We start from the raw sequence: 11168 nt of genomic DNA, 5'->3' as shown, positions 1-11168 counted from the left end.
AGATAAGTTCTAGTATGCAGTATATTCACTTCTCTGGATTTTGAGATAAATAAATAGTTTTTGATCCATCTTCCATATTTTTTGACATAATGTAAATATGTGAAAGGAAGATCCTTATTTTCTCAGTCTAGCATTTGTAGATAAGTATGTGTGATATCAAAGCTATAGGATTTTTTTCTAAAGCTATAGGATTTTGCCACAGTTATCCACCAAAAGTCATATTATTTATACAGAAGTTGAAAGATGAAAAAAAAAAAAAGGCACATCACACACACAAAAAAACACAAATGGTTATCCATTCAACAAAAGGAAGAGAGCTATTAGAGATTAAAAAGGATTTAAGATAATATTTAACATTTAAGATAATATTCAATTAAATATTGTGTTTGAACTTGCTTGGATGACAAATGGAACAAATCAACAGTAAGGAGCCATCCTGAATACAATCAGAACATTTTAAATTTGGCCTGGGGATCATATTTTGTTAAGGAATCTTTTAAAAGTTTATAAGGTATGATACTGACATTGTGGTTATATTTTTTAAATGTTCCTATCTGTGGGAAATACATACTAAATTATTTATAGGATTTTCCTTAAACTACTCCAACCAGAAAAAAAAAAAGAGGGGACAGATGAAACAAGAGTGGCAAAAATTAGGATAAATGTTGGAATTGAAAGATGTGTACATGGAGGCTCATTAATTCTTCTATGTGTAACTGAAATTTTCCATTATAAAAAGTTTTCTTAAAAAACTAAGATCACTTTTAGTGAATGGATGGAAGGAAGGGCAAAAGTATATAACTGAACCAGACAATGAAAATGGAGAAAAGTGGTCATATTTTAGTGGTTTAGGAAGTACAGCTGATCCTTGAACAACATGGGTTTGAACTGTGCTGAGCCACTTATATATAGATATTTTTCCAAGAGTAAAAACTACAGCTCTATAGTACCTAAGTTTGGGTGAATCTGCCCATGAGGAACTGAGGATCTAGAGGACCCTCCCAACTCACAAGGAGATCCAACTACAAATTATACTCAGATTTTGGACTGAGTGGAGGGTCAGTGGCTCTAACCCCCATATTATTCGAGGGTCAACTGTAAAATCAACAGGACTTGGTAAAGAATTTGATATGTGGAGTAAGGCAAAGGGAAGTGATAGTTCTCAGTTGTAGGGAGCTGATACCATTGGTTGATAGGAGGATTCCTGGAGGAAGAGAATGTTTGGGGAGGTCAGCCAAGGAAAGTTTTCGTGGAGGCAATTGGTTCTATGCATGTGGAGCTCAGCAAAGAAGTTTGAACTGCAGATATAGACCTATGAGCCACTGGCACTTAAGTGGCATACAAAGTCATAGGAAAGACTAGAAGTGCCCAGAGGAAAGTATCCAAGAAGAAAAGGGCCCGGGATCAAGCCCTGGGGACTCCAACCCTTAAAGGTCAGGAGGAAGAAGGGATAGCAATAGAAAGGGGAAGATGAGAAAGCTGGAGAGAAAAAACCATGAGAATAAGGTGCCTTGAAAATTAAGGGGAAAGTGTTATAAATGCTGATTAGTAGCAGCTGAAATAGTACTTTTGGAACTGTGTTTTTCAGTGTCAATGGATTAAAACAGCCTTTTTTTTTCTCACCTTTCCTAATAATCAAGTCATATTTTAAGGTAGCCACACTATAAACTTTATAGCATTGTTTCCATTCCATAAATATTTTCAAGTTACAAACTGTTGATGTGAAGAAAGTTTAGAACACAACCAATCCTTCACTGAGGACTGTCACATTGTTCAGTCACTAAGTCATGTCCGACTGTCATAAAAAGAGCAAAAGGAAAGTTTAACAAGCATTTGTTGAACTCTTACTATGTTTGTACAAAGTTTTATTGTGCCAGAGGATGCAGTACGAACCAGCATTTATTGAGAATCTTTTCATGATGACGTAGCCAACATTTATAGAGTGCTTAGTTTGTGGTGGGTACTATTCTATTTGCACTGTTAACTCTTTTAATCCTCACAATAAAACCATAACATAGGTTCTATTGGTGTACTCCTTTTACAAATGAGAAAACAGGAACCAGAAATAAGTTCCCTAAGATGAATGGAAACTCCATTTGAACTCGTAATCTGACTCCAGCACCAATCCACTTAGTTGTTACTCTATATTACTTCCATTTTTATACAGGATCCCTTATTTTAAAATATCAAAACTATATTTTAAATACTTTTATGTACATTTTAAAGATTACTAGTAAGAAACTCTGAAAGGTTAAATAACTGCCAGAGGTCACAAATCCACTTTGATCAGCTTGGAGAATCCAACCAAGATTGGCAAGACTGATGTCCCCTCAAACTACATTTTTATTTCTAATATGTGATGCCAAGCAGTTTGGTAAGTACAAAGAAATGTTAAGATATGTTTGGGTTCTCAAAGATCTCAGGACGGAGAGAAGACAAAAGCAATTTAAGTAAGGCAATGTTTGATAAGTACCAAATGAGTGTTAAAAACAATAATTATTAAGGAAATTCAAGGAAGCAAGAAACCACAAGGTCTTGAACGATGACTAAGATTTAGAAAATTACAAGAGACAGAAGAGATTTTCTGGCTGAAAGAACAGCCTTAATAAAGGAATAACAGGACAGTACGGTGCCAAACCCCACTCCAGTACTCTTGCCTGGAGAATCCCAGGGACGGTGGAGCCTGGTGGGCTGTCGACTGTGGAGTTACACAGAGTCGGACACGACTGAAGCGACTCAGCAGCAGCCTCAGCAGCATGGTGCCAGATGAAGGTAGGCAAACTAAGATATACATTTCAACTTTACCCACATTTTTATACATAGCCTTGGTCACTCTGCCTTTCTAAGCTTTGGCCGTCTCATCTATATAATGGATTATTATTCAAACCAACCTCCTGGAATTGGTCATCATTACTTAAGTATGTGATTCATACACTGGACTTGGGAGTGATTGAGAATAGAAGCCAGGACTGTCATAATGATAGTCTGAGAGGACACCTAACTTTTGGGCATCTTTGGCATACTTTTATTAGATGTTTGATTTGGAGAAAGCCCAGATTCTCAAAGTACTTTTATGTGGTTTTTGAAGATTTTCTGAATTTCTTTTGAAAGTTTCACAACAAGGGGAATTTTGTGAAGCTGGTTCTTCCAGTGGTTTTCTGCTTCAACATTCATTTACATGGTGGCTCTGGGAATGTCATTTTCATTTGTATGGTTTTTCTCAGCTATAGCTTAAGAAAGGGGAAAAAATTGAAGTATAATCTGTTCCTTACACTATAGACATTATCAATGACAAAATTATAGAACTGTTAAGAGTTATTTGACGTGGTGTAGGCAGACCTGGTGGTCGAGCCTACAACTACTGAAATAGAGTACAGACAGAATTTGAAACCTATCTTGAGACAAATAAGCGGTTATAGCTATTAGAGTAAAAACCATGCCAAACTACCTCATTTTTCTTATATATAAGTATGCTGCTGCTGCTGCTGCTAAGTCGCTTCAGTCATGTCCGACTCTGTGCGACCCCATAGATGGCAGCCCACCAGGCTCCCCCGTCCCTGGGATTCTGAACACAGGAGTGGGTTGCCATTTCCCTCTCCAATGCATGAGAGCGAAAAGTGAAAGTGAAGTCGCTCAGTCGTATCCGACTCTTCGAGACCCCATGGACTGCAGCCTACCAGGCTCCTCGGCCCATGGGATTTTCCAGGCAAGAGTACTGGAGTGGGGTGCCATTGCCTCCTCCGATATATGAGTATGAGGTTTCCCCAAATCAGAAATCTTAGAGAAACACAAACTACCCTAGGAGAGTATGAGTCCTAAGTTGTTTTCCTATAATAGCAATGGTCTAATATGCTTGCCTGTTCTCTCACATGATTAAATGCTAGAATTTCTAAAATAACTGCATAGAGTTTGAAACACAATCATGAACCAAGAAAACAGAACAAAACTAACCTGGGATTTAAGTCATTGTTTTTCCTCTATTGTATCAACAAACAGCCTTCTTAGCCTTCTCAACCTCCAACCCCAGCTATGCAGGGTGTTGCAAAGAAACAGAACTACATTTATATAATCATATATTACACACACACACACACACGTACACACTTACACAATAGAAAAACTTGTAACAAAGTGTCTTGAAAGGATCAGATTTTAATATTATCAATTTGTGAATGAAATAATGTAATAATATTTAACGTTAATGATTCTCAATGCTACTGATAACCATGCTTAATTGGAAGTTAAACAGCATGACTCTTGTTAATGCGAATAATCATTAATTGTTAATTAGGAAAGTTGTAAATGTGAAGGTTCTTTAAAATCTAATTTTGCATTTGCAATAAGACCTTTACTTATGTGGACCATTGAAATGAAACTAATGAGGTATAAATGGTATTTGAAGTACAACATTTAAAAGAGCAAGTACATAGAAAATCAGAAATATAATATCAGGTTTAATACAGCAAGAATTATGGGTGAGCACACTATTAATTCACTTCCCCTAAAAAGGGGAAACCTAATTTTGAGGTTCTTCGTCTAGTCGCAGGAGCTAAGATATGGTTATTTTCTCTATCTGACAACAGTTTTGTAAGGCAGAGGTTATGTATCCCCATGTTGCAGATGAGAAAACTATGCCTTGATAGAATTAAGGAATTTGCCCAAGACTATGCTGCTAATTGGCTTCCCAGATGGCACAGCGGTATAGAATCTACCTGCCATAGCAAGAGATGTGGTTCAGTCCCTGGGTTAGGAAGATCCCTTGGAGTAGGAAATGGCAACCCTCTCCAGTATTCTTGCCTGGAAAATTCCGTGGACAGAGGATCCCGGGGGGCTATAGTCCATAGGGTCACAAAGATTCAGACATGACTGAATGATTGAGCACCACCATCACATGCAGCTAGTAAGGGGTGGAGCTGAACTCTGACTCTGGTGTTCTCCACTGTTTCACAGTACTTAAGGAACCGAAAATCCATCACTGCCTATTAGAGGAAAACCACCATGCCAAACATGAGAAATATATATCCTTATCTTATAGACTTTATCTCCCAGTACCAGTAGGACCCACTAGCTGATTTGAGGGACCTAGTACAAAATGACAATGCAGACCTCTTTGTTCAAATATCATTAAAAATTTCAAGATGATGACATCAGAGCTCACTGAAACAATTATGGGGACTTTCTAAGCACAGAGCCCTATCACATGCCTGCAAAGCTGGCCCTGAGTACAGCCAGGCAAACAATGGCAGCCCACCATCTGTTTTTGTTACAGCCATGAGCTAAGAATAATTTTCACATGTTTAATGTTACTTTTAAAAAGAAAAATATTTGAATTGTATGAAATTCAAATTAGTATCCATAAATAAAGTTTTATTAGAAATAGTCACTCATTCTTTATGTATCCTATGGCTGTTTGCACAACAAAGGCAGAGCTGAGTAGCTGTAGATCTGGCCCACAAAAACTTAAATATTTTCTATCTGGCTTTATATAAAAAGTTTGCAAGCCACTGCCCTAGTAGGAAGGTAGAAAATAAGTGACAAAAAAAGGGAGCAGTAGTGTTACGGGGATTCAGTAGAGAAGAGACCACGTTAAATTGGAACTATCAGAAAAGATGCTCTTTTTTGGAGAAAGTAAATGGACCTTGAATGAAGGGCAGAGGTAGGAAGGGGCATTCCAAGCAGAGGAAATCACCTCTGCACACCAGAGAGGTGGGGAAGCACTATGGCTGGGCAAGATGAGAAGTCTACTCTGACTGTAAGCCATTTTTAAGTGGAAGGGAAAAATAAGATACAAGGATTTTAATTTTAGTAGGACAGGGGAGTAACTGAATACTCTCTTAGGAAGAGAGTGGCTTGCTTAGTAAGCTTTAAGGTAATATCTGGCAACAATGTGTAGAAAGGATGACAGTAGGAACAGAGAGGAGGCCACAGGCAAGGCAGGAAGGTGCCCCCGGAGTCCAAGAGTTGAGAAGAAACGCCAAGCCAAACAGCGCGGATTCGGGAGAAATGAATTACTATCTGATAGACCTGCCAATTGACTGATGGCTTCAGGAAAGGCAGAAAAAGGAGTATCAGGATTTAAGACTGATAATTTAGTCTAATTTAAATTAGACAATTTAAGGTAATTTAAAAGATGATATAATCAACAAAGGAGAAGAAACTTGTTTGGTGACAAAGGTGATGAGTTCAGTTTGCCCGCATGACCTATTAAAGCTGCCAGTGGAATATCATGGTGCAGGTTTTAAGGTGACAGGAGCTTTCAAGAACTCAAACCCAAAAATGAATTCAGTGCTTAAAAGATCTTTGCCTGGATTTCCAGTCTAACAGAAGAAAACAAATGTTTTTCTTTTCTTTTCTTACAAATATATTTTAATTAAACTATTTTACATATTCTCTCAAACTCGAAATAACTCTAGCTCCAATCTTCTAAAACCTACTCTTTCTGGGGAAAAAAGAAAATCAATTGCCCAAAGGTCAAAGAGTTTAAAAAGAGAGAGAGAAAGGAAAAAACAGGATAGCCAAGTAACATTGCTCCCATGAACTCAGTTTCAGGCTTTCAGACTTTTCAAAGTTTTCTGCAATAATTGAAAGGTCAATAAATTTAAGTTTATTGGCGATTCATTCATTCAGAATTTACAATAATTCCTACAGACTGCTCTGACACTTGCCTTTGAAATCTCCATTTTAAAAGGATTTTCTAAGGAAACAAATAACCAAAATACGTAACATATTCCATCAACCTAAATCATGAAAAATCTAGAAAGCACTTACATACAAAAAAACCAAGGATAATTATAGTTCATTCTTATCTATTCCTTTAACTTAGTTTTCGATTACTAGTATTCTTAAAAAGAGTAAAAGTAATCATATTTTCGCTAATCTTCCAAATTTATAAAAATTCATAAAGATTTATTTCAAGAATGCTTTATAACAGGGTCCAGTTAAACTATGGACTAAGCAAAAATAAATCTTTAATGACCTCCCAATCCCAAATTCTCCCTGCACTTTGCTGTTTGAATACTTTTGTCCACCAAAACTCAATTTTATAAAAGCTAACATCTTGTGTAAAGGGTAGTTGTATTTTAGCCTTTTCTCTAATAGTGGTAAATTCCACTGTTAAGTCCCCACCCTTTTTGAAACGAGGCATTTTAGAAGAGAAAGTGCTTTCTGTTGCCCAGTAGTCACATCATAAGGACCCCTATAGGTAATTCTTTTAGAGTGCTCGAGTCATGCATTTAAATACACGCTTTATTTCACTCATATAGTTGATTTAGGTACAAAGTTGTTTGGGATTATGTATTGATTAACTGAGTTTGACGGCGTAATTTGGAAAGAATTGTAATAGATTAAGACACCTGACCTTTCAGGAGAAACCATTTCAAGAATGAAAAAGACTGTGCCCTGGCCTAGGCACGCACCTTCACGGGAGCTCTAGGTGTGGAAACAGCGCTGTTACTTCTCGGGCCACTTTCCCCAACACAAAGGAATACGCGAGCACCAACTGTTTGGTGGCGTCGGTGATTAAACTACAGTTTGCACTAAAGGCATCTTTTGAGTTTCGGACGGTTTCTAAGCCCTTGGCACCAGCGTAAACCCACTAAGGTCTCAGAAGTCAAGGCGAGGCCGAAAGGGCAACGTGGAGAAGGAAGAGAAACACCGAGGACGAAACGCTGCGAAAGGGGCCCGGCGTCTGCACGAGCGGCCCCGCCCCTCGACTCTCTCGCCCCGCCCTTCGGTGCCGCCCCTTCCCGGGCCGCGCACCCGCGCGCCCCGCCCGCGGACGGAAGCGAGAGCGAGGCTGAACGCCTGACGTCAAGGCGACACCGCCAAACCTCGCCCAGAGTCAGGCGTGTAAACCAGCCGGAGCGGCGACGGCGGCGGCGGCAGCAGCAGCAGCAGCAGCAGCAGCGGTAGCGGCAGGACCGCCGTGGCGCCGGGAGCAGCGACCCGGAGGGAGCGTGAGGCGACGCTGGCTGCGGGCACCCGGTGACAGCGCGAGAGGTTGGCAGAGTGCGTGCGTGGCCACTGAGGGGAGCGGCGGCGGCCGCGCGGGGCGGGGGCCGGGCGCCTGCGGAGGGGAGCTGATGGGGTGCGGCGCGGGCCGGGCGGGGCGCGCGCGACGGTCAGGGGGCCAGGGCGGCGGCGGCGGCGACGGCGGCCTTGCAGCGCGGCAGGTGGTGCTGGGGCCCGGCGCCGGTGCGGCGAGCGCGCTGCCTCCCAGGCCGGCGGGGACGAGCCGCCGCCGCGGGGGAACAGCGCGCTTTGCGGAAGGGGTCAAATGTCTGAAATATGGCGGAGGAAGTGAGAGCCCGAGGACCCCCCCACCCGCCTGCTCTTTTCTGGCCGCGGCCGCCGCTGCCTCTCAGCTGCCCGCCGTCCCTCGCCGGAAGACTCATCTCCCCGCCCCGGAGCCCCCTTGCCGGCCGCCTCGGTTCCTTCCCGGGTGTGAGTGGAAGTTAGAACGGAAACCAGAAAGTTGTCTTTTGCGGAGACTCAGCTTCCCCCAGTCCCGAGCAGGGGCGGAGAGCTTTCGGGAGAAACCACTCCCCGGCGCCTTGCGGGCTCGAGCCTGACAGGGGAAAAGTTTGCCTGAAACCGGGCTGGTTTGCTCCATTTGTTGCGGGAAGTGGCAGGAGGAAGGCAGCGGAGGGAGCCCCACCTAATCTGGCAGCAGCCACCGCGAAGAGAAAAAACTGTTAAAGGGGCCTTTCCAATCGTCAGGAAGAGGAAATCTCTTTCTCTTACAGAGGGAAAGAAAATCCAGGAAGTTTGTCGTCTTCTCTTTTTCGGACATCTCGGTGTGTCTAATCCTAACACTGTCTGTCAGCGCCATGAATATTGTTTAAAACTACCCCCATTGAATCTAACCATCCTAGTTTTCCTTCTCAAAACACCGATAGCTTTTGGAGAAAAGACTTGCTGAGTCTTTGGAGAAAAGACTGTCCTTGCTGAGTTTAAGCTGACCATTTGCTTCCTCTTTGCTTGCTCCCTCTTACTAGTTTAGAACAACATTTTTGCCCTGCAGCTCTTGTTCGAAGTGAAGATGAGCAGTTGTGTGTTACTGTAATGGGAAATCACGTTTTAACGGGGTAGAAAGTTGACACTGAATGAAGATTGTGATTTTAATATTTTAAAATTCAAGCTGATTGGATTTTTGTTTTGCTAGTAGCATGGCATCTACTATATAAACATCTAAAATATAATTTATAATTCTTATAAAACTTAAAGCTTTCAACTCGAAGATTCGTTTTTTTATCCTCTTATTTTGTAATTAGAATGCTATTTGGACTTGCTCAACAAAATCTTAGCAAGAGGTAACTTAAAAAGGGGAGACGTTCATTTAACTTAAAGCTGGTATCACTCGTGAATACTGAACCTTGAATAGTATTTGAGTCATAATGTAGTCATGGGACTTTTTAGGGCCGGAAAGGGCTATTTAGATCATCCACTCCCACCCTCTGAACTTACGGTGTAGGAAACTGAGGCCTAGAAGAGATAAGATAACTAGTCAGTGGCCCTGCTGACTTGAAGGACAGTAAATGGCAACCCACTCCAGTGTTCTTGCCTGGAGAATCCCAGGGACGGCGGAGCCTGGTGGACTGCCGTCTATGGGGTCACATAGAGTCGGACATGACTGAAGCGACTTAGCAGCAGCAGCAGCAGCAGTCTATCCATAGTAGAGAAGCTGGAGGAAAAAATACGACGTTTTTATGGTGAGTTATTACATTTTGTAGAGGATAGACGTCCCATCAAGTACCTTAGTCAGTGTAGAAGAACCCTTTGGGTAGTTTCATTACCAGATTTTAAGAGAGGAAGTTGATATTCAGAATGATTAAATAACTTTAAGAACACAGAGCCGTGAATGATAGTCTTATTTGAGCCCATCCATACTTTTGGTCTCTTCATTGTTGTGAAGGTGGTTTCACTTGCATTTTCTTTCTGTCATTCATAATAAATTCTGAGACTCCCTTATCTGAAGAAGCCAGAAAGTAAATCTTTGAAACACCTGTATCCAGTTTGGTTTTAATGTTCCAGGTATGGAAATACAACTGAAGAACCCAATAATAAACTGACTTTTTTTTAAAATGTGATGTGGGTTCATGACAGTGTTGTTCCTTCTGCCCCCTAACCCCTACCCTCCCCCACCCTATGAAAATAGTATCGTGTCTTCTATGACAAGTATCGCTTCCTCCCGTCTGTTACTTTACCTGTTTTTTGTTATCCCGCTAAGTTATAAACTCCATGTATTGTTTGTATGCCCTGAAACACAGGCATAGTATCTTAACGTAGATACTACCGGTTTGTTAAATGTAAGTACCATGAGGGTAGGAACTTGACCCGTTTTATTCTCTACTGTATCTTCATTCCTAGAACCTTGCCTGTGCGTAGTGTTTAGCATTTATATTTAGATATTAACTAATGAATATTTAAAAGAGATGATATTTGAAGAGATCTTTGTATTCCTTCAAAAAGAAACATTTCCACATTGGCTTTGGAGCCATTTGAATTTTTACAGATTGATTTTTATCCTCAAAGCAATCTTGTACTGTGGCATTTCAGTATTTTCTCTTAGCTGTATAAAGTGAAAGAGTCCCCATGGTAAGGAGCCACCATGTAAGGAGGGTGTTATCAAGTGTGTCCTCTGATATAATTCAATATTGGTAGAAGGCTGATGCGGAGATTGATAACATAGTAACTAATTATACATGTTGTTTTAAATATAAAGTCTAAGCTTTGGGTGAGAAATTATCCATGTTCAGTTTTCTTTGACTTTTGTTGTAGGTATTTGATCAGTGTTTATTAAGGCAGTGAAATTAAATAGGGAATAGACCTCATACAAATAGAATTTGGTTAATTTTTCAAAGATGTCATTTGTTTTTCTTCCAAAAGTGTAAGTAGACAGTTTTATTATTGAATATCAGGATCTTATTGGTATGAATGTGTCATTTTCCCAAAGACTTAATGTGTTTTTGGGTTATGTATTGGTAAAGAGGGAGTGGTTATTGATCTGTAGTGTTTAGATTTGACCGACCTGGGGAGTAGTTTAGTATTTATGAACTGAATAGTCAAAAGCTGTCTTCTATTATGGCAGTGATGTAACATGTTCAGTCTATAGAAAATCTTGATTAAGATTGGTTGTAAACTTTGTAAGACCATATAAGGTTGTAACT

At 40.7% G+C, this 11168-nt stretch overlaps 1 protein-coding gene across 2 annotated transcripts in view; it reads left to right on the top strand.

The window, feature by feature from the left end:
- Window positions 7796–11168, top strand: part of RAP1B (RAP1B, member of RAS oncogene family) — a 47335-nt gene continuing 43962 nt past the window's right edge. Inside the window, exon 1 of one of the 2 annotated variants that reach the window (XM_018047553.1) lies at window positions 7796–8007. The gene's annotated coding sequence lies outside the window, so the exon portion shown is untranslated. 2 annotated transcript variants of the gene reach the window in all.

This window comes from Capra hircus, chromosome 5, assembly GCF_001704415.2.
Source record: "Capra hircus breed San Clemente chromosome 5, ASM170441v1, whole genome shotgun sequence".
Classification (NCBI taxonomy): Eukaryota; Metazoa; Chordata; class Mammalia; order Artiodactyla; family Bovidae; genus Capra; species Capra hircus.
This window is presented reverse-complemented; position numbering and strand designations above follow the sequence as displayed.